At 41.5% G+C, this 24,079-nt stretch overlaps 1 protein-coding gene across 1 annotated transcript in view; it reads left to right on the plus strand.

Annotated features, from left to right (window-relative positions):
- Nucleotides 1-24,079, plus strand: part of Rora (RAR related orphan receptor A) — a 711,223-nt gene that overhangs the window by 520,091 nt on the left and 167,053 nt on the right. The window lies entirely within an intron of this gene.

Below are 24,079 nucleotides of genomic sequence, written 5' to 3' on the forward strand. Positions count from 1 at the left end.
ACGTATTCCGATGAATGCTTATGAGGCCACGGACTCAGGCCATGAGGATCAATTACTTACTGATCACCTTTATTCTGGATCCTTCTTAGAGGAGTTGGCATGTTTCTAGAAACATCACCTCGATTTCTTTTTAAAATCTGGTCTCCTTTTCCTCACCATTAGTGCACCAACGTTTTGTTCTTATGTCTGTGGGAGCACAGCCATTGCTGGGGCACGGAGGCGCTGGGGTGTGCCCTGGGGGTAGCCCACGAGGGGTCCTGGTCAATGGTATGGGTATCTTGACGTGGAAATGTGTGCCGGGTTTATGCTCTGTATTCATCCCACTTTTCAAGGTTCAAATACTTTCATCAACTGCCTTCATCCCAACCACCACCATCAGTTTACAGACTCATGTCAGTGTAAGGGTGCTGTGATTTGCAATCTGAGCAATGATGTTTGACTGTGCCTTGAACCTCCAGATGAAATAATATACCCTTGAAAAACAAGCAAGTCACCTTGCACTCTACCTTTAACCAGCATATTATGTAGGCTTTGCATTCATGGTGTCATCAGATGACTGACGGAGACCACAGTTACGTGCTACCTATGAGATGTATTTTGGGCATCTTTCTAAGGCAAGCAGTGGGGTTATTTTTAGCACAATCTCGGAATGATAAGGAGAGAGCCCCACACTTTTAAAAAGCACACTTTTTACATTTTTTTTTAACCTTCATGTGGATCATTTTAGGAATGGGGCGGGGGGGAAATCTGTGTAACATCCAAGTAGCTTGTGCCTCAGTTGATTCTGGAAATTTGCTCTTGGGTTTGTCTGTCTGTCTATCTGTATTTGTAGAGAAGAATCATGTAAAACAAACAACAAAAAAAGTTTTAAAAAATCAAATCCAATGAGAAGTTGTCTTGACTTTTAGGCTCCAGTCCTGTAATCCCCTCCACGTAGCTCTCTCATGAGCTTCCCTAGATTGTTTGTCTGAGGAAGGATGAAGGGTCCCGGCCACACTGGACATCATAGAATCAGGACAGTCCCTCTATCTCTCAATGCATAGTTTTAGTCAGCTGTCCCTCTATCAGGGTAGTCTGTGACCCTTAGCTTTTTTGGGGGTTGTTTTGTCGTTGTTCTTGTTGTTCTTGCTGTTGTCGGTGCATAATTGAGCTCATGATGACTGAGAGATTGACAGTGCAGGCGACTGAAGTCCTCTATATATCCGCAGGGCAGGCATGGTACAGAGCGCTTCCTTGCACAGCCTTGCCCATGAGCTCGTCCCTGGCCTGGAGGGACCCACTCTAGAGGTGGTAAGTAATTCAGTCTTTCTGCTAGCTCAGTCCTGGGCCTCTCCCAAATAGGGGCTGATGGTTGTACCTACTGTTTATGGTTGGTTTGGGGTATGGACTCCTGGCCACCTAGCAATATACAGAAAGTTGCTGTTTGCATTGTGACTTGGCTCTTAGATTATGTAGACAAAGCCACTAGTTCAACTCCAGTGAAGAGCACTCCTCAGATGAACAGATGACCCCAGACAGAGGCCACAGTACAGAAAACTCAAGGAGTTGTCATCCTGGAAATCATTTCCTTGGCCTATGGTAGAAACTCATGGAAGGATTTGGATGGCAGTATGTGGCTAGTGAATTAAAACACGATGTTTAAGCAAAGGCTTCAAGAATTTCAATAGCTATACTTACTTTAAAACCAGATCGAGATATAGCCAAAGTAGGTAGACTTTTGAGTATCTTTTTAATGTTGAAAATCACCAGAAAAAAAAAATGTTTAGGCATGAAGCCTAAAGTAGATGTAGAAAGACTTAAGCTCCTTTATGTTATTGACTAAAAGATGTAGATGGGAATCTGGGTTTAGATCCAAATATAGACCAAGACCAATTATATTGAGGGTTTGTTTTTTTGGGTTTTTTTTGTGGTTGATGATGGTCACTTTCATGATTGGAGGGAAAGAGCTCAGAAAAAAAAATGGTCCCATAACAAATTGGAAAGAACAGCACTTGAATCGACAGTTGGCACAAAACTTTACGGGTGTTGAGGAGAAATTGAATTGTCCAAGCTGCATTGTTGGAAGGCCTCCCTCCCCCCTCCCCCTCTCCCCCATGCCTTTGGAACATGGAGATTGTTTTTGTCACCCAACTCAGCAGACCGCCCACCCTGTTTCTGACTTTTGCATCTGTACCAGGCCCACAATTTGTGAGGAAGAAGAAAAAGAATCTGGGGAGTAGGAATATGGCCTAGTGGTAGAGCACTTGCCTAGCATGCATGAAGCCCTGGGTTCAATTCCTCAGTGCCACATAGACAGAAAAAGCTGGACGTGGTACTGTGGCTCAAGTGGTATAGTGTTAGCCTTAAGCCAAATAAGCTCAGGGACAGTGCCCAAGCCCTGAGTTCAAGCCCCAGGACTGAGAAGAAAAAAAAAGAAAAATAATCCATTCTTTCTTAAATAATAGTCACCTCAATGACTTCTCTAGCATCTGTTGGAATTTTCTTGAAAATTGAACTGTCCTAACTTACCTATAAGTTTTTTTTTAAGATATTACACCCCAGCATCTCTTAAATCATGCTGACATGTGTTCCTCAAGAAGTTTCATTATCAGTGAAGTGGATGAATTCATTTTTTTTGTACATGTCCCAAATTTCCATTTTTAGCCAGGTTTCTGGAAACAGTCAAGGCTTGACTGCATAATCACTGTCAGCTGAAGTCAGCTGACATTAGCGATTTCAATCTGATTTTCCTAACTGCCCTCATAGAGGGAATGTCCGACTTACAAATTAATATGTACCATTGCAGAATATATTAGCAGACATGTGTGTCAGCTCATAGGTACACCTGTCAGAGGTGCAAGAAGTATAAAATGAACCCGAGTAGTTGTGACACTTGATAATATTTTAGTCCACTATGCTATCATGTATTGGTCCCTTAAAAAAATGTTTTGGATGAGTTGAGCCCTAAATTCCCAGAAAAGAATACTTAAATGTTAGTTTCTGAACACTCCATGAACATAGATCGTCTTTGGAAAACATAAGTTCTTCAGTGTTCCTGAAAAGGATACCTGAAGTGATTTAACTCTAGTTGGTCTACCAGAGAAGACAAAACTTGGAGTTCTAGAACAAGGAATTCTTACATTTGTGATTTTTTTTTCAAGTGGTGGTAGGAATTGTTGCTATTGGTTTCTGGTATGTAAACGTAAAAGAGATTTGTGTGTGTGTGTGTGTAAGGGGGGGCATATTTGTTCAATTTTACACTGTGGTGTAGAATTCCAAATGAATTTTCATGGTGATTACCTAGCACATGGATTTGGTTGGATACTTGTAAGATCGTTTTTGCTTTGGTGTTTCCTAAGTTTGTCCTGATTGCTGTCCTGAATAAATAGTACATGTGGATAATATCCTTTTCTTGCAATCAACCGTTGTTTTGGTTTTTAGTTGTATTATCACTATTATTATTATTAGCTAAAGCTATGGCCATCCATTCCTAACCTAACTTCTTAATCTAATTCAATCTTGGATAGTTCTACATTTACTAAAAAAAAAAAAAAAAGTAATTATTTTACATAATAAAGATGGGGGGTATGCAAGGAAATATAACAGGTGATCCTCGCTATTCCTGGTGATGAAAGTTTAGCCATATAGAGTTGGACCCTTATCGACCCATATAGACCCTTGTGTAGGCCACCTCCCAAAGAAGCCCTGAACTTGCCTGCAGAAACAGGCAACCTCTGACCCTCTGGCGCCCTTTCTCACCCTTGCTTATACTTACTATTTCTTCAATCCAACCCTGTCCTGCCTGTTTCTCCCACACCCACAGGAAAAGTTCATTTGTTTCAAATGAGCAAGCTACTCATTGGTAAATACTAGGGAAAATGTGTCCACTTAATCTCAAATTGATTTGTCAGTTTTCCTTCCCATAATACCAAACCAAGATATGCTTCTGAGTCTCCTGGGATATGTTAACACAGTGCCGACTAAAATGTAACTTAGCACGTTTTCACCTATTTGGTTGCAGAGGGCAAGACCTCCACAAGATAAAATTAACTGTGTTGCTTGCAAAGGGATTTTAGTCCTCAATAATAAAAAGTATTTTAGCATAAATAGGATTAGTGGGGTTTTTTTTAGAATTAATCTTTTGTGCTCATTTTTTTCAAGTGGCAGTTGCAAACCGTTTAAAGAAGAATGGGTTAAAATGCATCCACTTTGTACCCCTACTCCCCGAGATTGGCTTTGAATATGACTTAGAAAAAAATTTAAAAAACCTGTTTTGAGCCCTCCTAACTTTCTCTCCTTAGGAATTCTTTGATACCACAAAAATGAACCCCAAAATTTGTCACAATTGTCATTTCCTCAGGAAAACCAAGGGTGACCTTATTTTCTGGCTTTCTTTTCCTTTCCTGGAGGCTGTGCTTTCTGGTTGTAAACTTGTATCAACTTCAAACTTGAAGCTCCCCCCCCCCCACACCCTCAGCCCCCATAATGATTTTCACAGTCCAGGAAAACCTGGGAACCATTCTTGGCAAAGCTAATGGAAGGTACTTTGGTGTTCTTGTTCACAGGTTGCTGTGACAACCCTTATGACTCATGGTGTGACTCACAACAATTATAATTGCAGTTATTGGCAAGGTGTTTCATGCCAACAGACATGAAGAAGCCATAGCAAAGTTGTTTGGGTTTTTTTTTTAGGGGGGGCAGTATTTGACCTATTGACAAATACTCAGGAAAAAGGATAACCTGGTATTCACAAAGTAACTGGAAAGTTTATTGCCAAGGTCTCATCTAAGGAAGGGCATCACAGATGTGGAGTCTGCTGACAATGGAATATGACCAAAATATACATGCTAGGATTGCCATTAACAGACAACTGTTTATTGAGGAGCTGGTATGTAGTCACGTTCTTTACCCCGGAGCGATTTCAAAGGTGAGGGAAGAGACTAGGGTGAGATCAAGCATTTGGAGGGCTAGAAGTATTAGGGGCCACTTAGTCACAGGAAACTAAGGAAAATATAAACACCAGGTGTAAAGGTTTCAGAATAAATCAGCTCATAACCGATGCCAAGTCGGAAAGGTAGGACAGGAGAAAAGAATTTAGGGAGTTCCTTCCAAGATTCAGATGCCACGATCCAAGCATCCACTAGCGATGAAGTGAAAGATAGAAGTTTAACCCTGAATCCTTAAGGCCATCCCTACTCACCTCTGTTCCTGCTTTAACACCAGCTTGCTTCCTTTAAGATCAGCCAGTGTGTAGAAGCAAAGTACATGCTTCTCCCCATTCCAACTCCTGCCACACACACACACACACACACACACACACACACACACATACACACACACTTGTGTCTGGAATTCATTGCCTTCTCCTGAGCCACTTGCACCAAGCCTTCCTAAGCTTAACAGGACTTCTCTCTCTCATCTTAACTAAAAAGCACACACACAAATGGACTGCACTTGGCCCTGCCACTTCTGCTGAGCATCTGTGAATTCCACAGAAGGTCCAAGTATTTTGCTAAAATGTTTCCTTCAAAGTATCTGATTCATTCAACATGGCTGAGTTCAAATCCAAGTTCAAGAAGTGGACTGGACAAAAAGTATTTGTGTACAGATTTTATGACATGACTTGCAATGGATGTGTTATTTGTGTGTGTGTGTGTGTGTGTGTGTGCGTGCACACGCATGTTGGTCCTGGGGCTTGAACTCAGGACCTCACACTCTCCCTTGGCTTTCTCACTCAAAGCTGGTACTCAACCCGCTTGAGTCACTCCTCCACTTCTGGCTTTTTGCTGGTTAGTTGGAGATAAAAGAGTTTCACAGACTTTCTACCTACGCTGGCTTTGAACCACAATCTTCAGCTCTCAACTTCCTAAGTATATAGGATTGCAGAGAGGAAACACCTGTGTCTCAGTGATTGACTCTTTAAAATCAATAATCTAACTACTAAGATCAAAACGAAAATATCTAGCCTACCAGATGGTGGTATCATTTGGTAGATTTATTACATATTTAATAAAATTGTAAATGTGAGTAGGTAAACTCTAAGGAAGGGCTAAAACTCTATTATAAGAGTTTAGATTACTCTAGATGGATAATGATGGTAATAATTATAAGACTACTTGTACTTGCAGCAAGAAGAACAGGAAACTACCACCAATTACTCAGTTCTCAAATTCCAGGCAATATGTTCAGGGTTGTGTATCATTATCTCATTTAATCTTCTCATGAATTCCATGAGCCTGGTGCTACTTGCGCCATAATTTAGATAAGAACATTGATCTGAGGAATGAATATCTTAGCTTGAAGAAGTGAAAAAACTTGTTAGCTCACCCAGCTCTTCAGGGGCAGAGCCCAGAGTCATATCAGAACAGACGGTTTTCTCATGCGCTTCTCAACAACCAACCTGTGGTTTTCAGTATCACTGGTGGCCAGTATTTTGGGTCACTTATGGCCGAGTATGTTTTTCTCTATGTCTGTTTATATACTATTTGCCACAATCTATTCCCATTCTCCAAGTGGGTCTCTACGACTAGCTATTCCGTTGTGGTAGAAAAACTTAAAGTCAATCTGGTGCTGGTGGCTCATGCCTGTAATCCTAGCTACTCCGGAGGCTGAGAGCTAAATATTGCAGTTCAAAGCCAGCCCAGGCAGGAAAGTCCATGAGTCTCTTATATCCAATTAATTACCAGAAAATCAGAAGTGGAGCTGTGGCTCATAGTGGTAGAGTGCTAGCCTTGAGGAAAAAAGTTCAGGGACAACATCCAGGCCCTGAATTCAAGCCTCATGACTGACACCCCTCCCCCCGCCCCCCAAAAGGCAATCCATAGAGATGATTTGTTCCAAAGTAAATAACTTTTTGGTGGTTGAAAGAACTTCACAAATTGTAGAAAGAAAGCCACATGCAACCTAGTCAATGATACATCTGACTGAAGCTTTCTTTGATGGGTTTCTCAGCTTCACAAACCAACTGATTGTATGAGAGGAAAACGTTGTTTGGACTTATAGGAAGAAACTTGCCTAGCTAAGGTGATCACAAGAAACTGTTCAGCCTCTACTCTTCAATAGTCATTACTTGTCTTTTTCAGATTCATTTAGCTTATAAAAGACCTGCCATCCATTCGTGTCACTGTTCAGACAGTACAAAGGAACCTCTGTTCTGGTGCTTCTAGAAGAGTGGATGTTCCCAGCAACAAGTAATAAATATTTGTGTCATGAACTTATCTTACACAGAAACAGAGGCTTCCATTATCATCGATGACACGTATGGCAATGTGTATGTTTTTGTTTGTTTGTTTGCTGCATGTGGTGATTATTGAGGCTTGAAGTCTGGGCCTTGTGTTCTCCCTGGCATTTCTACTCAAGGCGAGTGCCCTACCACTTGAGCCACAGCTATGTTGTTTGCTAGTAAATTGAAAAGTCTCCTGCCACTTTCCTACTCAGGCTGACTTCAAACTTTGATCATCAGATCTCAGCCTCCCTAGTATCTAGGATGGTACTGCATTACTTTTTCTTTTATCAGATCAATGTAATGCTTCCTGTATTGTTGCATAGGGATTTAAACATTACCAAAAACAACCAGATAAAGCCCTTAAGACCAGAGGAATATTTAGGAAACTACAATGTCTGTCTGCCTAAGGGAATAGTTGAGAGAAGGTATACTGAAACCTATCTGAATGTAGAATTGAGTTTGGGTTGGATGTAGATCTAAAAAGCAAAGGAGAAACAGAAGTAGAGACAATGCTTTAGCTTTGTCAATGTAAATGAATTTCATTCTTTACTAAATTATATGGCCAGAAACATCGTCTATTGTGAGTCCTTTGGCCTTTTTGACTATAATTGATGCCCATGTCTGTACATTATTAGTGACCAAGATTTTCATTTCCAAAGACTCAATTGGTCTTTTGTCTTTGAGTGTTCAAGATCCCTTGCTAATGGAATTTTCTCTATCATCTCTGGGCAGGCTTTTTTTCTTTTCTTGTGTGTGAAAAATAAATCTTTTTCTATTTCACTGGGTCAATCACTTGGAAGTTCAGTCTAGAGCCTAATGTTTTAGTCAACACTCAAGCATTATAGGCAAACTGAGGAGCAGAAAATGCTAGAATGTGTACTAGATTCATGTTTGGATGCAGTGAGAGGATCCATAAATGTTTCATTTTATATGTTCTTATTCTTGAAGAAAGAAGAAAATTGTAGGATGTGGATAAGTAATGTACTTGCCTTACATATAAAACTGTAACCCCGAGCTGGGAATATGGCCTAGTGGCAAGAGTGATTGCCTCGTATACATGAAGCCCTGGGTTCGATTCCCCAGCACCACATATATACAAAACAGCCAGAAGCGGTGCTGTGGCTCAAGTGGTAGAGTGCTAGCCTTGAGCAAAAAGAAGCCAGGACAGTGCTCAGGCCCTGAGTCTAAGACAAGGAATGGCAAAAAAAAAAAAAAAAAAAAAAGAAAAGAAAAAGAAAACTGTAACCCCTCTGTACTTCACTTTGACAATAAAGGAGAAAAAAAAATTGTAGGATGAGTAATTCAAAAACCTGCAGTACAGCACCTAAGGAGGAAAAAGTTCAGAAGGACCTAACAGCCAAACTATGCAAGGACAGGGCTGCGGGCCAAGCAGATTTAATAACTTCGCATTTTCTAGCTCCTGCTCTATGCCCAACATTACAAGCGGCATCGTGTAGCATCGAACCGTTTTCTCATTCTCTTCTGATTGATTGGTTTGCAGGTGGAGAGGGCACCTTTATGGGGCAAAGTCTTAGCAATTAAAGGACGGCAGGACTGAGGTTCCGGTGAGATGATGTGTTAATTCTTTGCAGGCTCAGATCACAGATCTAAACTCCATCTAAAAGAGTCTTGAGACTTAGGACCCCTGAAGAGTTTAACAGGAGGCTCAGTGTGGACAAATGTATAGACTTAAGTGGCGAGAGTAGGATATACATGAAACATAATAATAATAAATGCAGGGCTATGAGAAGAAGCAGCAAGAGTTGACTTCCCCTCCTAACCAATGAGGAGTCACAAAACACGTGTGGAAAATGCAGTAACCTATCAACAGTGCTGCTACTTGCATTGTCACTTAACAGGATCAGAATCCGATATTCCCTGCCTTTATCCCTTTCTCTGAGCCCAGGTGAGATTCTTATCTGGAAATAGAGCTTTTTATTTTTTCCATTCTTTCTTTCTTTCTTTTTTTTTTTTTCTGGCTGCTCATGTGATTAACTCTGTAGAAAAAAATGCTTACTGGGCAGGAAAGATGGGCAAGGCTATTCTAGCAGTCAAGAAAAACTATTTCCCTTCCCTGTCGCCTTAATTTTAAGATCTATTTGTAAGACCAGTTCTTGCCATTTCACTAAAAGCAGAGGCAAGAATGGAGGTAAGAATGAGAGGTTGGGAAGTTGCCTCTCTCCTACCTCGTGTGTGCATGCGTGTGTGTGTGCACGCGTGTGTGTGTGTGTGTATGTGTGCCATTACTTAGGGCTTTATGTTCATTTTTAGCTTTTTTGCCCAAGGCTGGCACTCTACCACTTGAACCACAGCTCCACTTCCAGCTTTTTGCTTGTTCATTAGAGATAAGTTTCGTGAACTTTTCTGCCTAGGCAAACTTCAAACCTGGATCCTTACATGTCAGCGTGCTGAGTAGCTAGCATGAGCCTTTAGCACCTGGCTATTCTCCCCAGCCCCCTTCACTCAGCTACAAATAACTGTATTTAAAAAAAAATTGAACCTCAAACTCCAAATCTTACTCTACTACCTTGGATAGGTCAAAAGTGTTCTGATTAGTATTTCTTCATCACAAAGAAGTATTTCCTTCATCTAGTTAGGTGGACAAAACAGAGGGACACCACCATTCCCTTTTCTGATTGATATATCTTAATGCCCCTGAAACAGACAGAGAGGAGGGAAAGAGAGAGAGAGAGAGAGAGAGAGAGAGAGAGAGAGAGAGAGAGAGAGAGAGAGATCCTGCCGTTTTACTTGAAGAACACGAATGTCCAGATGAGCGATTTCATCAGCTCGGAATAGTCTCTCTCATGAAGCACGTGGAGGGAATGTATCTGTCTCTCTTTACACCGTGTCTTTTTGCGTCGACCAAACTGAAAATTCACTTTCCCTCACCCAGTTGGGACATTGGGATAATTGATTGTTATCCGTCTGTGCCTTTCATAGACAGGATAACACCATTGCCTCCAGAGAACAGGTAAAAAAAACTAAAGTGTGTCCCCCGAGGCAAATGAAATAAGTGTTTGGTCCCTTGTGTGAAATTTCCTAATAACTTAACTGGGCAGCCTCTGGGTCCCTGGAGGCTTTCTCCACAAGCATATTCCCTCTCTTTGTTAAGATTGCTTATTAAAAATGATTTTATAATGAAGTTGCCTCAAATAGCAGCTCTTTTTCCTGGTTGTCCTTGAAGCCGTGGTAAAAAAGAATCTTAGAGACAACTGTCTAGGGTTTTCCTTCTTGTTAAAAACTTTGGTCTCATCACGGTGACTCTTGATTTTCTTTTCTTTTTTTTTTTAAGGAGACAAAGTCTGACACAAGGCCTTCTGCAGTTGATTATGTTGCTTCAAACCCTGTGCAAGGCACTATTGGTAGTTTAGCTTGTCATTTGAGCTCAGGAATAGAATTGATCCCTGTGGACTGAGGACATGCAAATCTACAGTTGAAATAAGGTCTCTAGACTTTTCTCTCGTAGCAGCTAAAGGATGTGTATGTGTGACTAGCCCAGTCCTGGACTCCCTCAGAACAGTGATTTCTAATTATGTCTTATCTTTGGTCCTATCTATAAACTACTACTTTCAGGCCAGAAGGAGCCGTTGTGAAGAGAAATCAAATAATAATAATAATAACATCAATAATCATGTCTATACCTACTGTATAAAGTCGGGGATTTCTTCTTTTTATTATCCTTAAGAAGTCATACAGAGTGGTTTCAGTTCAGCAGGTCAGTGCCTCTTCTCTGTTCTGTTTTGTGTTTGGAACCATTGGGGTATTTTTTTTTTAAGTGATTGTTCAAAGAGGTCTCAGTTCAACAAGTCAGATTATGAGTACAACACATCTTGATCAATGTCACCCTTTTTGTCATTCATCAGAGATTTCTTAATCAATGTGGCAATTAGGAGAAGAAAAAAAAAAGACATCAGGCTTTTGTTATCTCGTGGTTATCTCGTGGCACTAGTCTGGCTTTTTAACTTCAGGGCCTTTACTGTGCTGATGTAAAGAAGCATTGTGCTGTAAAGAAGCAGAAAGCAGTGGTCAGTGAGGTTAGCCATAGGACAGATCTGCCTTCTATATGATCTACACACACACACACACACACACACACACACACACACACACACACATCTGTAATTCTCAGCTAGCAGCACAGGAAATGCCCAGGCCTGTAAGGTTGTAAGTGATGGATACAGTTTGAAATCTTCCCCTTGCTTTACACCTGTGAGGCCCTAAGTCTGCAGAGGAGTCCCAGTCCGTCCGGGTACGCTGTTACTTTGCAGTGGGAATGCAGTCACGTGTGCAGGTCTTGAAGAGGCACTCTGGTGGATCTGCCGGTGGGGAGGATCAGTCCTGTGTGACTCTCCTGTGTGACTGCATGCTGAGAATCACATGGGGTCAGAGACCCATTGGTCTGTATCTCTCAAGTGACCATTTTTGCTCTCTATCCTCTGTCATCTATCCACCCACTACCTACTTATCAATAACCCACTTATTTATCTATCTATAGCCTTTTTTTTTTTTTGGCAGTCCTGGGCCTTGGACTCAGGGCCTGAGCACTGTCCCTGGCTTCTTTTTTGCTCAAGGCTAGCACTCTGCCACTTGAGCCACAGCGCCACTTCTGGCCATTTTCTGTATATGTGGTGCTGGGGAATCGAACCCAGGGCTTCATGTATACGAGGCAAACACTCCTGCCACTAGGCCGTATCCCCAGCCCCTATCTATATCCTATCTGTCATCTACCTACCTACTTACCTATCTACTGACCTATTGTCATCGTCTACCTATCGTTTAGCTACAAAACATCTATCTATATTATCTATCTATCTACCTACCAATTATCTCCCTCCCTATCCATCTACTATCTATCTATCCAGGAACCTCATATTGTAAATCTTAAATGCACTCAATAAAAGTCTGTTTCATTTTTGGTCAGTCTTGGGGCTTAAACTCAGCCTGGGTGCTGTCCCTGAGCTTCTTTTGTTTAAGGCTAATACTCACTTGAGCCACAGCTCTACTTCTGGCTTTATTGAGTAGTTTATTAGAGATAAGAGTCTCACAGACTTTCCTGCCTATGCTGGCTTCAAACCACCATCCTCAGATCTCAGCCTTCTGAGTAGCTTGGATCACAGACATGCGTCACCATAGCCCAGCCAATAATTCTTTTTCAAGAAAGGAAGGAAGGAAAGAAAGAAAGAAAAGAACCTTGGATAAGTTATATTCTCTGGGTTGTTTTTTTCTTTATTTGAAAACCTCACCCTGACCTTTTAACAAATTCCTCCTCCCTCTCTTCCCAATATAAGAAAACCTATAGTTTTTCATTGGTAAGCTTCTAGGGCTTCCCATCACCTGAGTAGTCTAAAGGTCTTATTTTAACGATCTGGTCCTTAGGGTTTTGTGGCTGTTTTCATACTGTCTGCCATGCTTGAAGTTGTCCCATCCATTAATGCTCGGTTTCTACCAGATTCTCTGCATGGACCCACAGCCTTTACATCCGCTCCATCTGCTTTGGCCTGGAATGTTCTTCGCCATCTTCTACAACCCTAAAAGTCTTTCTGCTCCAGTAAATGCCAAGGCAGACAGTGACTGCTAAGTCTTCTACAACCCCTCCTTTTTAAGGTCATTGCTCCACCTTGTTCATCAAAGCCCACAAACACACTGTAAAGTAGTTATCTTTGTAGCTTTATCCCACTACACATCCTTTTATTTTAGTCCATTGAATTTAGCAGACTGAATGATAACTGTCTTCATTTAATACCTGAAGTGTACATGCACATCAATTTTACAGTGACACTCTTCTTGCACATTTGAGCTTGGAGGAAAATAATAAGCTTTTCATAGTTATCCGCTACAAAAAATAGCTGTATAAAACAACTTAAATTTATATTGGAAGATTTGTCTGAAACTAATTTTAGAAAGCTTTTTTCTTTTACTTTTTTTTTAAGCTGATACTGGGGTTTAAACTCAGAGCCATTTACTCACTCATTGCTGAGTTGGTACTTTACCACTTGAGTCAGACCTCCAGCTCAGCTTTTTGCTAGTTATCTTGGAGATGTAGTCTTTTTTTGTTTGTTTGTTTTTGTTTCTGTTTTTGCCAGTCCTGGGGCTTAGACTCAGGGCCTGAGCACTGTCCCTGGCTTCTTTTTGCTCAAGGCTAGCACTCTGCCACTTGAGCCACAGCGCCACTTCTGGCCTTTTCTATATATGTGATGCTGAGGAATTGAACCCAGGGCTTCAAGTATAGTAGGCAAGCACTCTTGCCACGAGGCCATATTCCCAGCCCCAGAGATGTGGTCTTGTGGATGTTTCTGCCTGGGCTTTCTTTGAACCACAATCCTCTAGATCTCAGCCTCCTGAGTCTCTAGGATTATAGGAGCGAGCCACTGGTGCTTAGTTTCAAAGGGCCTCTTGATATCTGGCAATCCACCACATGTAAATTTAAATTTTCCTACAGCAGTTTTTCAGATTGAAGTCAGACTCCGATCCAATGGTTTAAAATTAAAAAAAAAAATCTAAAGAGGAAGCATGTGTAATTTCTCAGAGTGACCCCTCAAAGGCTATTTGCTTTTATTATCAGTGCCAGGTTTCTATAACCCCTAAATGATCACGTCTGCAGAGGCAAAGACGAGGAATATTTTCAGTTACCACTGGTAACTTATATAAATACAAAGGAGAAAACTGCCTATTAGAGAATTGGCCGACCTTTCTAAGAACGAAGTGTATAGTGTTCTATCAAGGGAAATATGCTATATTTGTCCAGTCTGGGGAGGAAAAAAGCCATCCTAAAGCCTTAAACAATTTCTTCAGTAGATGCTCTTATAATCCCAGATTACTTATTGAATTTTGAGGTAAGTTCTAGAGAGAAATGATGACATTGAGCATCCAAGGTCAGAAATGTAACTTTTTTTTTGGTCTGATCTAGGACATAGCCATATATTTTCTTAATTTAGCAGGTGCCAAGGAATTCAAAGACCATTGTCCAGCTCTGAAGACGCTTCATGCTCTCCTGGTTTCTGGCCACTTTTCCTTGGAGTTCTTTTGAAAATAACCATCTTAACTTTCTAATGTAGCTCCTTGCCGACTTTTGTTTGTGACATTTTTTTTTTCCTTGACTCTAAACAAGAGGAGCAAAATCATCCCCTCCGGTAGCAATTGAGTGGAAACCTTGCTTATAAATGAGAGAATGAGACGTGACCCAATAAAAGAATCTATTTTAATTTTAATTTATTTCCTGGTGGCCTTTTATGCCTCCTTAGGCAATGACCTAACCAATTCTATCTTAACATGGACTTTTTTTCTTCTTCTTCTCCTCCTTCCAAGGTCAAAAAGCACTTTGGAATTATTGCAAGAAGAGAATAAATGGTTTTTGCCTGTCACATAAAGCCCATCTCATCAAATGAAATGTAATCCTCGTTTTTCTGAGCTTTGCAGTAATTCTTGTCTCATTCGGCATCTGTAAGCAGGCTCAGGAAAAAAAAAAAAAGACAATGAGATGAAGTAAGATTTGGGACTAATGAAGCTGATAATCTTTTTGTGTTTGTGAACTGCCAAAAATTTGAACGTAGAGCTTTATGCTTATGGGACAGGCTCTCAACCACTTGAGCCAGGCCCTCCTCAACCCTTTTGCTTTCCTTTATTTCTTTTCAAACAGGGTCTCTTTCTTTTGCCTGAAGCTCAGCCTTCTGTTTCTCCTTCGAGGAGTGCACCACTACAGGCGACAGGAGCTGGTCGGTCTTTCTTTGTAAATAGAGATGCCATCTCTTGTACCCTCTGCCAGCGTAGACAGGAATATTAGGTGCACAGTGAGAGATAGCATCTTTACTTTGTGCTGCGCCTGCATAGCACCAAGTGAAAGCAAGACACAAACTGTCCTAGAAGGCAGATCCAACTCTGGTCTTTGTTTTGTTTTTTGTTTTTGAGGGCTAGAGAGGAAAAGCTGATCTGCCATCATGGGAACCATTCTCAAGCTTCTCTCCACCAAACATTTAAACAAAAGGAATTCTGTTTGATTGTCCTAAGTGAAAGAACTTTCCATGGCCTGATTTGCTGACGATACCTAGTCCTGTGTATACCTGGGGTGATTTGAAAGACAGGAAGGTGCTCTTGTTTCCATCATGGAAGCCACACAGGGACAATTAGGGTTTAGAAGCGTATGTTTTTATTCCCCTGAATTATTCTACCTGAGATTCCTTTGGTGGGTTTCTCTCAGAACCAGTATGGATCCTATTCACAAAGATTGTCCTAGGACTTAAGCCCTTTTTCAGTGGTCCTTCCTTATAAGGAAGAATTAAAGAAGGCCTGATTAGGAGGCTCGGAAATACCAACTCATCACTATCACTATCTGCATGTTGCCCAAACCTCATTAGAAAGCTAAGTTAGAGCTACCCCACACTGAATGAAGCTAGGTCTTACCTCAGTCTCAGAGAGAAGACTAAGATCCCAACTGACTCCAAGTCAGTGCCTGGATCTTACAATGACTTCCTCATAGAATACATAGAGACTCTGAAATTTACACAGTGTTTTGGGGAAGTGCTCTTAGAAAAGCGTGCGTATTAAGCATGGAGGAGGATGGGCTTGGTATCTGTTGCCACCTAGGTTTCACCAGAAACCAAGGTGAAGATGGATAACCTTTTTTTTTTCTTTTGTACTAGCAATAGAGCTTAAGCTCGCAGTTTGGGTACTGTTCCTGGGCTTTTCCCCTCAAAGTTGGAGCTCTAGCACTTGAACTACAACTTCTGTTTCTGGGGGGCCGGGGGGGCGGGGGTTGCTGGTCAATTAGAGATAAGAAGAGGCTCACAGACTTTCCTGCCTGGACTGGCTTTAATTGTGATCCTCAGATCTCAGCCTCCTCAGCAGCTAGGATTACAAGTGTTGGCTACACATTTTTCTCAATTATTAAAATAACAATAATACTAATACATTTCCAACTACTTGGGCTCATGTGAAATGTACTGACATAGGAACAAAAAAAAGAATGGCTTCAAAGACTAGTTAGACAAATTACATGATACTTTTTTTTTTTAATTTTGACAGTCTGCTACTGACTGAGATCCAGTATTTAAAATATTTTTGGAAGGTCTATTTATGTGCGTCCTCAGGCTGGTTTTTAGTACTTGTGATGGCAATGAACTGTATATAAAGCCAGAATTAAGTATAAGATTAGTAGTCTACTTAGGAGGCTCAGATCTGAGGATCACAGTTCGAAGCCAGCCTGGGCAGGAAAGTCTGTGAGACTTTTATCTCCAACTAACCACCAGGAAACCAGAAGTGGCGCTCTGACTCCAAGTGGTAAAGCTCTAGCCTTGAGTGAAAGAGCTCAGGGACAGCACCCAGGCCCTGAATTCAAGCCCCTGATCGACCAAAACAAACAAATAAACAAAAAAGTAGTGGTATCCTGAGCTGCTGACCCACTCAATATAGCCGAACATAGCTTCTCAGACCAGTGGCTCACGCCTGTAATCCTAGCTACTCATGAGGCTGAGATCTGAGGATCATTTCAAAGTCCGCTTGGGCATAATTAGCCAGCAAAATGCTGAATTGAAGGTGTGTCTCAAGTGGTAGAGAAACAATTATAAGCCAGACAGCTGAGTGATAGTGTAGAGGCTTGGGTTCAAATCCAGGTCCTGGCAAAGAACTTCTCAGGAAAGCTTCTCATGGGTTTTATTTAATCCTTATGAATCCTGACCTCACCTCGGATTTAGTGAAACTTGGTTTTGCTTTTTACTTCTAAGAAGGGAAGATTCCAATGTAAGAAAAAAAAAAGAGAAACACCTATAAAAATCCAAACTATCTTCCTGGGCTGCTGGTGGCTCATACCTGTAATCCCAGCTACTCAGGAGGCCGAAATCTGAGGATCCTGGTTCAAAGCCAGCCCAGGCAGAAAGTCCCAGAGACTTTTATATCTGATTAACTAGCAACAAGCCACAAGTACAGCTGTGGCTCAAGTAGGAGAACTACTGCCCTCGGGTGAAAAAGCTCAGAGACAATGCCCAGGCCCTGAGTTCAACCACCAGGACCAGCACCGAAACAAACAAAAGCTTCAAGGTCTGGCTTTATTTGTATAGGTATTCGTGGGATTTTTACAGTTAAAAATTCCCCTGTTCAGAGAGGGACCCAAAGCCACAGACACCTTTCACGGTGGGATTAGAAACTAGCAGTTTTCACAATTGTTGATGTTTCAGACAAGTATCTAACCCTCTAGGGTTCGGCTGCCATCAGGGTTTATTTATCTAAGTGGAGTTTAAATGGAGCCAGCTTTCCCATGTTTAGTTACTGTACCTCTTGCCTTAGCAAAGAGAGGTCTTTTTTTTTTTTTCCCCTGGTTGGTAATGAAGTGATTTCACATTATTCTTTCTCTTCCACAAAGAAAATAAACAGATTAAAGAAACCCTTTACCTGGTCTGAAAGCGTCCATAGTCCCAACCACTTCTCCCTGGGAAAATCCCCAGACAGCCATTCTTTTGGATTTTTTTTCCCCCCTAATGTCTGAGTCCCTGGGAAAAGAATTCTGAAGCTGGCTCTGTACAGGGGCAGCTTGGTCAGTCTGCCCTGGGCCATTACCATAATAATGACAAAGTCCCTGGCAGAGAGCAGCCTTTCAAGGGGACAGACCTGGGGGTAGGAGGGTCTCTTGTGTCTTCGCTTAAGAAGGAGTCCCATGGATGTTGTTATCAAGAAATCCATCGACATGTGCTCTTTCCCAGATTATGGCTGACCCACCCATATGAATGCACACATTGTGCAACCAGTAACCTCTTCTTCGCAACACAATGCTGAGCATGCAGATGACAGGGGTGTTTTTTCATAGAAAGATAGTTAAGGAGCTGAAACGTAACATGATGGCTATTTTCAAGGGACTAGATGAATCAACACATCCATTTTTTTCCTGGAAAAAAAAATAATACGTGCATGTGCAGTGTGTGTGTGTATCTGTGTGTGTCTATGTCTGTCTGTCAGTGCCAGAATTTCATTGAGTGATTCATATTACTGTCAATTACACACCCTGTTGGAGATCAGCCACTAGGCAGCTGCCAGGAAAACACAAGTCTGAAAAATCCTTCTGTTTTAAGAAAACCAAATTCATGGCCCCCCGAACATATGGGCCTCCACTTTTCTTGCCTAGGAAAAGGGATGAAGTCTGGCCCCCTCCTCTTTGTGAATTACAGGAGTCACGGACATTCTGACAGGTTGACACCAGGGGCCAGAGGCGAGACTTGGGTTTGGTTTCTGAATCGTGTTTATTTATTTATTTAATTTTTTTCCCCCTCTCTTGTGGTGCATGTTACAAAACACAGCCCTGGTGTTATAAAACCGGATTTCTAGTTATGAATCACAGCAGTTTGGGTCTAGCCTTTCCAGAGAGGCCTCCTGGAGCTGAATGGAGGAGCTGTTTATCTTCCTCTTCCCAAAGCCTATGACACTCGGGGTTCTTCGCTCTGTTTTTCCTACATGTCATGCTTGGCCTCAGCCTTGTCCTCTCCCCATCCTTTCCCTCCTCTCTTTCCCCTTCCTCCATTCTGCCTCCCTCCCTCTCTCCTCCCTCCCTCTTTTAAGGACAAATGAAACTATAATTTAATTATGCTACATTTTCTTTTAGGCTGTTCAAGGGTGTAGAAAAGTCAGATTTTCTGTGGGCAAAATAAAGACTGGGACAGTTAAGCAGATGTCTCCCTCCACCACTGTCAGACATTGTAAGGTTTCACAAAATGTCTCTATAATGGTCCATTAAGGTTGCCTCAAAAACATGCTTCCTGGTGGAGGCAACGAGGGGAATTGCCTTGGCTTTTCCAGTTCTGTGCCTTGCACTTTCTTTATATCTGGTTTATAGAATCAGACATCGCAAATTGGAGTAGTGATGATGTTGGTCTTATCGGAAATATTATCCATGATCCAGATACCTTGTGTCTAAGTAATGCGAGCCCCAAAATATGTACCCCGGGCAATGGTGGCTCACGCCTGTCATCCTAGCTACTCAGGAGACTGAGATCTCAGGATCAATATTCAAAGCCAGCCTGGGGAAAGAACGTCTGGGAGACTCTTATTTCCAATTAACCAGCAAAAAAAAAAAAAAAAAAAAAAAAAAAAAGCCAGAAGTGGAATTGTAGCTCAAATGGTAAAATGCTAGTCTTGAGCAAAAAAAAAAAGAAAAGAAAAATCCCAGAGGCAGTACTCAGGTCCGGAGTTCAAGCCCCAATTCTAGCACACAGAAGAAAAGAAAAGAAAATATTTGAAAGACAAAGGATTATGGACTGAGTGAAATCAGTCTCACTTCTTACCTGAATTGGGAGGTGGATTCAAAGCAAAAAACTCAGCCCAGAAAAAAAAGAAGATATTTTGGATGATTATGAAATTTGAATATGCATTGTTGTTTTACGTTAGGAAGAATTTTAAAAAAATATTGTCAGGTGTAGTAAGACTGGTAATTGTTTTACAAAAAGTCTTCTATCACTTAAGAGCTGGAGATTGAAATAGCTGCAGATAAAGTGTCATGATAGCTGAGATTTTTCTCCAGAATGCTCCAGAAAGCAAAGTGCGGTGGAGAGGAGGTAGAAATGAATGAAAACAGAGAAGCAAAAAGCAGCTTTAGCTAGGGACTAGATTATGTGACTCAATTTCTGTATAAGCTTGAAAATTTTTTGAAAAAGCTTACCTATGTTCACCTCTTAGTGTCTGTGATTTTCTAAGGTGATGATAGTTAGCATTTGAGTTTTGTAATTAATATATCTTTAGTAAGAATGAGATGACAAAAGTGTGTATATCAAAATCAGGAAACTGACCATTTTCTCTGGAATTAGAATCTGCGCAACCCAAGAGAAATTCGGTGTTAAGTGCTAGCATACCGATAATTTTGAATACTTCTTTTGAGCTATTATGTATGTTATCTATTGTTATTTTTCCTGAGACTGGGTGTCACTATGTAGCCCAGACTGTCCTGGAACTCCTGATCCTTCTGCCTCAACCTGTACCAGGTGCTAGGATTATAGGCAAGCACCACTATGCCAGGCTAAAGGTGGTGGTGGTGGGGGGATCACCTTTTAAAATTAGATTGCCTCACCTTCATTTCTTATGGCAAAGAAGCAGAAGCATTCATTGCTCTTGGTTTTGGATTGATTTCAATGTTAGGAGGTCAAAATGTAGAATGAACCAGAGAGAGTTCAATGGTCACCCTCATCATCTGCTTTGACATGGAGAAAGCCTTCCAGATGTTAATGCAAGGCAGTGACCCTTTCAAACCAAGACCCTTCCCCTCGCCACCCAACTACCTCTGTTTTTTTGTTTGTTTTGTCAGTAGTGAGGCTTGAACTCAGGGCCTAGACACTGTCCCTGAGCTCTTTTGCTCAAGGCTAGTCCTCTAGCACTTTGAGCCACAGCTCCACTTTCAGTTTTCTGATGGTTAACTGAAGATAAGAGTCCCACAGACTTTCCTGTCTGGGCTGACTTTGAACCAAGATCCTCAGATGTCAGCCTCCTGAGTAGCAAGGATTATAGGCGTGAGCCACCAGCACCCAACTGCTTCCTCTATCTTGACCTTTAAAATGCTCATTAGCCATGTATCCTCTGAGGATCAAAGCAGTTTTCTAAATCCAGACCAGTGACTATATGTCAGACGTTCATTCCAGGTCATGTGATTCCAAATTATCTTTTTTTTTTTTAATTGAACACCATCTCCCAGTTGGACGTGTGGTAAATCCCAAAAGTGGCTTTCAGTTTTCTCCTTGTGCGTCCTCCAAAGCTGACTTGAGCAGGCTCCCCTGCCTCTCACTTGGCATAGGCTTTTTGTCAGGGATGGGACAATAGACCCAAGTGACAGACAATTGAGGCTGAAGGCAAGACACAAGGACCATCAGCCACTTCGGCTATGTCTCTTCCAAAAGGCCTATTGTTGTTTATGGTGAAATTCCAAACATCACAATCAAAATAGGGCTGTTTCTCTTCTAATGGAAAAATGAGTCCTGTTTAATACTTGGGGCCAAAACCCTTTAAGCACTAACTTAACCTGCCAAAGTCTTGCTTCTTTGCAAGAAATAGCAGCTTACAGCAATTTCAAGTGGAGGATTGGCCTGGCATTCATAGGTTTTGCAGAGAGTTTTCTAAAGAACAACCTTCTGACATGGAAACACACCGTTGTACTAATAGACAGACAAATAGAAATGTCTAGAGAAAGCTATGTCTTGTCGGTGTGGGCCGGGGAATGAGCAGTCCCACAATTTGGTTCACTTCTCCTGCTCATTGTCTCAGCACTCTGCCTTCTCCAGTCTGTTGGATGTGCCCCAACCAGGCGCTGGTATAATCACACCTATAATCCTAACTCCTCACACCTATAATCCTAACTACTCAGGAGGCTGAGATCTGAGGATCATGGTTTGAAACCAGCCAGAATGTACTATAGACTCTTACCTCCAATTAACTGGAAAACTTCCAGAAAACTGGAAATGGAACTGTGGTTCAAAATGGTAGAGCACTAACCTTGATCAGGGAGGGGGGAAAAAAAATTCTCAGCGAATATGTCTATGTCCTGAGTTCACACCCCATGACTGACAAAATATAAAAAAAATTATAACAAGAAATACATTTCATTTCTTCATCTAGGAATCTCCCTGGTCTTACTGACTTTCTAATACAGGGAAAGCGCCAAGCATAAAAAAGGAAAATGGAATCTCCCCATGATACACCTCATTTTTCCCCCACTTTTAGTGCTATTATTAATGTTTGCTGGTCTGGGGGCTTGAACTCAGGGCCTGGATACTGTCCCTGAGCTTTTGGGCCCAAGGATAGCACTTTACCATGAAAGCCACACATCCACATCCAGATTTTTTTTTTTTTTTTTGGTGTTTAGAGATAAGAGTCTCATAGACTTTCCCGTCCAAGCTGGCTATGAACCATGATCCTCAGATCTCAACCTCTTGAGTAGCTAGCTACACTTGACAGGCCTGAGCTACCGATGGCTGGGCTCTTTTGCAATTTGAGATGGAGATGAGAGACAGAAAAGTACATGAATAAATAATTTTAAAATGCCTTGGATGCAACTGTTGTTAAATAAAGGAATGACAAGGGACACGCCACCATAGTAACTCTTTAAAATCACTGTGGATAAAGAGGTGGCTAATACTCTGGAGCATGAAGGCAAGAAGAGTAGATAGAATGTTCCAGACTTTGATGAATGGAAATGTTGTGTATAGATGTAGCTGCTGTTTTTCCGGGTTTGCTTTCATCCTGAGGATTTCAAAACTCGTTTTATCTTTTCCTTTTTGTTTGTTTGTTTGTTTGTTCTTTAAATTTCACCTCCTAAAGGATATCTACTTAATTTACTTATAGCCCAAGATAATCATCTTGTCAAAGAGTTGTAACTGGACAGGAGAAGGCAGAGAAGGATCTTGGTCCCCATGGAAACGTGTTTCAAGGGCCCACCAATCCATCTCAGGATGCCCAAAAGTGACTTTTTGATCAGGTTGTCCAGAACTGGCTTTGGGTCCTATACAGAGTTTCAGTCTTTGTCTGGCATTCACAGGTGGAAATCGAACAGGGAATGTCTGTGTGGGGGTGTGGGGGGGTATTTTTCCACTTCTCAGAGGAGGACAGAATCATTTCCCTTGGTTTTCCTTATGGAAATATGGTTGGCCCCATTGTCTGGAGCTATTTCTGAATTCCTGCTTCTGACCTGTTGTCATGGAGAAGGGTTGGGCATCAGAAACTACAGTTAGACCCACTAAGGTGCCCATATAATAGAAGAGGACAAAGAAGGAGTAAGGAGGGAGGGAGGGAGGGAGGGAGGGAGGGAGGGAGGGAGGACAAAGATGAGGAAGAGGATATGAGAGAAGGAGGAAAAGATTCATAGGTAGCTCTGGAAATAACTCAGGGCATTCTTTCATGAGCCAAGCTCCAGACCTGGCAATCCAAAGACAAGGCCACTCACTTTGTTCAGGAAACCCTGGAGATTTGTGGTTTCTAATATTCACAGTGCCCTTTGCCAACCCACAATAGCCAATTCTGCAAATGACTAGGCTGCAAATACTGCTCACAAATCCTATGATCCAATGGTCTTTCTCTTCTTCTAATTATACCAAGACGACAGACTCCGGTGGGTAATAATCTCTTGTTGTGAATAACTTTCTAGTTGGGTTCCAAAACCCAGGGTTTTCCTGTATGGCAGCTTGAATGTGGTATTTTGGTTTTAGAGCAAGCATTCCAAAACAGAATGGCGACAGTCTCTCGGCCTCCTGAGGTGCTGGTCAATGCATTTAACATTTACTTCTCTTTCCTTTTGGACTGAGTGCCTGAACACACAGAGGGATACCTGCCCAGCAGATCCTATCCAACCTGCAGTGTGTGGTCAGCTTGTGTGGTTTATGTTTTCAAATCAGAACCTCAAAGACTGTGTATTATCCAATCCTTAACTAAGTTATATATCTCAGTATCTGATTTCAAGGAATCGTGGAAAAAAAAAAAGAAGTTTACCATTTCACAAGTTTCTTCACAGTACTGTAAAATCAGAACAAATGAAAACATATTCCAGGGGTAAATGATTTAAAGATTTCTCTTTTATCTATATATACATCTTCACAGAGCATATCCACCTGCCTGTGTCATCATTTTGGGGGGTTATATTCTGGTATTAGGGCTTGAACTCAAGGCCTGGGGCCTGTCCTTTAGCTTTTTTGCTCAAGGTTAGTGCTAACTTTTGAGCCACAACTCTACTTTCAGCTCTTTGTTGGTTAGTTAGAGAGAAGAGTCTCATGGATTTTCCTACCTAGGCTAGCTTTGAACCATGACTCTCAGATCTCAGCCTTCTGAATAGCTAGAATTACATAGTGAGCCACTAGAGCCCTGCTATTGTTCATATTTTTTCTGTCAGTCATGGACTTGAACTCAGTACCTAGGCACTGTCCCTGA

Source organism: Perognathus longimembris, chromosome 23, assembly GCF_023159225.1.
Source record: "Perognathus longimembris pacificus isolate PPM17 chromosome 23, ASM2315922v1, whole genome shotgun sequence".
Lineage (NCBI taxonomy): Eukaryota > Metazoa > Chordata > Mammalia > Rodentia > Heteromyidae > Perognathus > Perognathus longimembris.